Here is a 5,812-nt window from a genome sequence, read left to right as displayed (position 1 = left end):
ATATACATATATATATAACATCTATTATCTTATATGTTTAAGACTTGCATATTTTATTGTATAAGAAATCTCTTTAAAAATATAATATTGTATCATGAGTATTTGACTTTGGTAGGAAGGTCATGATGTATTTGGAGGCAAGGGCTGAAAGTATTTTATTTTTTTCAAAGTTTACTTATTATTTTGTGCATGTGTATGTGTTTGTGTTTGTGCTTGTGTATATGTGTGTAAATAGTATGTGTGTTTTCATGTGTATGTGAGAATGTGATTATGTCCGTGTAAGTGTACCTGTATGTATGTTTAAGTCGTAAGTATGTATATGTGTATGAGTGTGAGTGTTGTAAGTGTGTATGCATATGCATGTGTGAGTGTTTTGTTTGTGTGTGTGTGTGTTTGTGTGTGATATGATGTGTGGAGAACAGAGTTTGGCACTACTGCACCATGTGGAAACCGGGACTACTTTGTGGAGCTGGTTCTCTCCTTCTACCTCTTCATAGCTTCCTGGGCTTCAACACAGGTACCCAGGCTTTTTCAGGCATGTCCTTCTTCCTTGAACCGTGTTACCAACCCATTCACTATTCTAAAGAATTACTCTCCACAAGAGAAATGAATTCATTAAAAGTGACTTCAATGGTTTCAGAAAAAGCAAATTTATGACTCCATTGATTTTGGAATTAAGAGGGAAGGAAACAGTTTTAAAAAACAGGGGACGGGATTCCATGATTTCATCTTGTCTTCTTTAGGAAATACATAAGTGGCCTATAGAAAAGTATAAAGAGTACAAAGCATCTTAAAAAGTTATGAAGCAAATACTATTAATGTAAAAGGACAAAGAAAAAAATGTTCGGTCAGTCCTTAATTTCTTTCTGATTTTGGAAAATTGGAGCTTTGTTACTAAAATGCAACAAACAGCAATAATTATCTTTGTGTCTTAAAAATTAAACAAGATTACAAGCCCTGCTACAAGCCCTACTTTGTTTTATATTATTATGAAATGTAGGATAAAAGGCCGTGAAATGTACATCACCCAATTTGAACAAGGCTAGAGACGCTTGTGGCCTTGTCTAAAGTATAATCAAACTCACTATCTCCTAATAGGTTAATTTGAAGTTATTCCATGTTATTGTATCAGGCAACCTGTTCATATGTATATATGATGTGTAAAACAAAGACTTTTTTTTAAAGTTATTACTGTGTTTGAATATTAGATCTATATAGCTGAGAATAGTTTTTTAAAATAGGCAAATATTTTATTACTTAGCAGATTATTTTAGCATAAATTAAGTTGAAGTAAAGATGAACTCCTACATACAAAGTCAAATGGTTGATACATTTTCTCATCAGTAATTCCTTCTGCAATTATATGTGTTCCTTAGAATTTTCTTTTTGATCAATCTAGGTAACTTGGATGGAATATTTCCACATGGAGATTGCTAATTTCAGTAAATGGGTAACGCCATAATATGGCATTATTTTACCCACAAATAATTTCGAGTTCTTTACAGTAATTGTATAATAACAGTAATTCAAATAATAACTTTGTGAATTCTTATAATCATATATTTTATGTATTTTCCTACACAAGAAATTGGAGAGTCAAGAGATAGTGCATATTATTATCCATTGTGTTTTCATTTTTATATTCTCATCACAGGAGCTTTAAGAAGAAAGAGTGATTGATAAGGTTTGGAATTGTCCTTAAGGGTTGAAATATGCTGCTTCAGCATAGCCTTTATTTGTACTTACTCCTTTCAAAGCTATGTTGAATATAAAGTAACTTAACTATTATAGAAGTTTTCATTGAAATAATTTTTAGACATAAATTATCAGTGGGTAACTTGAAAAACTCTTTTTATGACTGAAAGTTTATTGGAATATTACACACTGAAAAGATTCTGATAAGCAAAACATTATTGAGACACTGCTTTATTTAATACAATTGTATTCTTTGTTCATCTGATCAATTTTATTATATCTGAAAGCATTTTATAGAATGACTTTCATGACAACAAGCAGAGAAATTGCTAAAAGATACTTTTACAAAGGCTATTAGATACTTTCACATTTTGGGAAACTAACATATATTCTTCATTTTTATTCCTCATATTTTAATTTAGTTCAAGGAGTCTTTAGTTTCTGAGATGCACTGAGTATTAGTATCAGTGTACCAGCTTTCAATATATAATATGAGAAAATAAAGATATCCTCTTTCCTCTTTTTTTCAGGCTCAGAGATAAAAGTCTAAATACACAATGGAGTGGTTTAATTTATTCAATGAGCCTGAAAGTGGAGACAGCCAAAGCAGAAGAGGGGAATGAAAGGGTAGAAGCTCTCTTTTAAAAGAAACATGTCTTTCTGCTATTCTTTATATGTTTGAAAGATTTCTTGTTTGGTCGCATTAGACTTCTTCCCCTTTCCTTTGTATGTTTGCTGTTCTTGGTTTTCTTTTTACTTGGAAAGCACAGAGGAAGTAGGGAAAGTGTAGGTAGAAATCAGGAGAGAATTGTCATTTCAAGAAACTTTCGTTCACTTTATAAGTGACTGTCATGTATTAGTTTTGGAGTAGGAGACACAGAGTCTGTGACTAGGCCTTGGAAAAAAGGAACCAAGGATTTACCCTGATTTGTTTTAAATGGAACAAGTGCACAGGCAAAAATAATCCTAGAGGATCATAAGTCTCGAAGGTCATATGCCTTTCTAGGCAAAAGGATAGCTTATGTGACTCCCTTGAGGAGTTGAGCATATTTCAACCTGCTGCTTTAGGGTCTGGGAATCCCAAAAAATGTTTTTCACTGTGAACAATTAATTCCTGAAGCTGAAGAAATTTCTCAATGATTAATAGAACTGGCTGCTCATCAGGAAGATCCAGGCTTAAATTGTGGTCACCACATGATAACTCATTATTGTATGTAACCCCTTCTAGGGGATCTGATCCTCTTTTCTGTCCTCTGCAGGCACCAGGCATGCACATGATGCACAGGTAAAACAGGCAAAAACATATCCAAACACTTATTCATAGAAAATAATAACATAAAAAGTTAATTTCTTCCATGAGATTATAACATGATCCAACATGCTCTAGCTTCTGACGAGATAAAAGACAAGGCTGCTGGGCTGAAAATTCCAAGCTTCACAATGGTGCACCAGAATGCAATGGTATGAGTGAATTCTAAAGACAGACTTTGGGGAAGATATTTAAGCTCACTATTAATCAGCTATTTCATTTAAAAGTGTTAATATTAACTGAACTTTAAGTTAAACATAAACTATCATCTGATATATATTTTCTTTTTATTTTTTTAAAAAAGAAAGCAAACTACCCTTTTTTATTATGCATACCAATCCAAGTTCCCACTCCTTCCTCTCCTACCATTCCTCCACTTACTCTTCCACCCCACTTCTATTCAATACTCAGAGAGGTAAGGCACATTGCTTTGGGGAAGGTCCAAGGCCCTCCCTACTATAAATGTGGGATTCCCCTCTGTATGCTGTGGTTGCCATTAATGAATAAAGAAACAGCTTTGGACCTATAGCAGGATAGAACTAAGCTATTTGGGGAAAACTAAACTGAATGCTGGGAGAAAGAAGGGCAGAGTCAAAGAGGAACCATGGATCTACTACTGGAGACAGATATGCTGAAAATTAGCTGGTAGGCCACAACCTCATGGTGATGCACAGATAAATAAAGATGGGTTAAATTAAGATATAAGAGTTAGCACATAACAAGTTAGAACTAATGGGCCAAGCAGTGATTTAAATAATATTGTTTCTGTGTAATTATTTTGGGAGTCTGGGCAACCAGGACACTAACAAGTGGCCTCCTTACAACAAATTGGCTTGCCAACATGGCCAACTAAATTCACTTAAAAACCTGAGAGAGCTTAAAAAGGACACAAAAGTACAGAGTTGATTTCCAATTTTCTGAGAAACCACCATACTGATTTCCAAAGTGGTTGTACAAGTTTGCATTCCCACCAGCAATGGATAAGTGTTCTCCTTACTCCACATCCTCTCCAGCATGAGCTATCATTGGTGTTTTTGACCTTAGCCATTCTGACAGGTGTAAGATGGTATCTCAGATTTGTTTTGATTCGCATTTCCCTGATGGTTAAGGATGTTGAACATTTCCTTAAGTATCTTTTGACCATTTGAGTTTTTCTGTTGAGAATTCTCTGTTTAGTTCTCTACCCCATTTTTAATTGGGTTATTTAGATTTTTTTGCTAAGTTCTCAAATTCATTATATATTTTAGAGATTAGTCCTTTGTCTGATGTGGTTGGTGAAGATCTTTTTCTATTCAGTAGGCTGCCTTTTTGGCTTATTGATTGTGTTCTTTGCTTTAAAGATGCTTCTCAGTTTCAGGAGGTCCCATTTACTTACTGTTGTTCTCAATGTCTGTGCCACTGGGGTTATATTTAGGAAGTGTTCTCCTGTGCTCATGCAGTGAAAGCAACTTCCCTCTTTCTTTTCTATCAGGTTCAGTGTGGTCTGATATTTATTGAGGTTTTTAATCCATTTGGACTTGAGTTTTGTGTGTTGAGATAGATATGGATCTATTTTCATTCTTCTACATGTTGACATCCAGTTATGCCAGGACCATTTTTTGAAGATGTTTCTTTTTTTCCATTGTATAATTTTAGTTTCTTTGTCAAAAATCAGGTGTTCATAGGTGTGTTGATTAATATCCATGTCTTCAATTTGATTCCATTGGTCAATTTATCTTTTTATGCAAATACCAAGCTATTTCACTGCTGTAGCTCTATAATAGATCTTGATGTCAAAGATGGTGATGCTTCTGAAAGTTCCTTTATTGTACAGTATTGCTTGGCTCTCCTTGGTTTTTTGTTTTTCCCTACGAAGTTGGTCATTGTTCTTTCAAGGTCTGTGAAGAATTGTGTTGGGATTTTGATGATAATTGCATTGAATCTGTAGATTGCTTTTGGTAAGATTACCATTTTTATTATGTTAATCCTACATATGCAAGTGCATGAGAGGTCTTTCCATTTGCTTATATCTTCTTTAATTTCTTTCTTCAAAGACTTAAGTTCTTGTCAAACAGGTGTTTCACTTCTTTGGTTAGTGTTCCCATACATATTTTATGTTATTTGTGGCTATTGTGAAGAGTGATGCTTCTCTGATTTCTTTCTCAGCTTCTTTATCATTTCTCTATATATGAGGGCTCCTGATTTTTTTTTTAGTTGATCTTGTATACTGCCACATTAAGGAAGATATTTATCAGCTATAGGGGTTTCCCAGTAGAGTTTTTGGAGTTACTTATATGTATTACCATATCATCTGCAAATAGAGAAAGTTTGACTTCTTCCTTTCCAATTTGAATCCTATTGATCTCCTTTTATTGTCTTATTACGCTACCAAGAACTTCAAGATCTATGTGAATAGATATGCACAGAGAGGGCAGCCTTGTTCTGTTCCTGATTTTAGTAGATTTGCTTTGAGATCCTCTCCATATAATTTGATGTTGCTGTCAGTTTGCTGTATATTGGTTTTATAATGTTTACTTATGCTCCTTGTATCCCTGATCTCTCCAAGACTTTTATCATGAAGGGATGTTAGATTTTGTTGAATGCTTTTTCAGCATCTAATGAGATGATCATATTTTTTCTCTGTTTATTTATATGGTGGATTACATTGACAGATTTTTGTATGTTGAACCATCCCTGAAACTCCTGGATAAAGCTGACTTAACCATTCTGGATGATTTTTTTGATGTGTTCTTGGACTCAGTTTGCCAGTATTTTATTGAGTAATTTTGCATCCATGTTCATGAGTGAAATTTGTTTCTAATTCTCTTT

Source organism: Microtus ochrogaster, linkage group LG1 (assembly GCF_000317375.1).
Source record: "Microtus ochrogaster isolate Prairie Vole_2 linkage group LG1, MicOch1.0, whole genome shotgun sequence".
In the NCBI taxonomy this organism is placed as follows: domain Eukaryota; kingdom Metazoa; phylum Chordata; class Mammalia; order Rodentia; family Cricetidae; genus Microtus; species Microtus ochrogaster.
The sequence above is the reverse complement of the archived record's forward strand: the minus strand, read 5'-3'. Positions refer to the sequence as shown.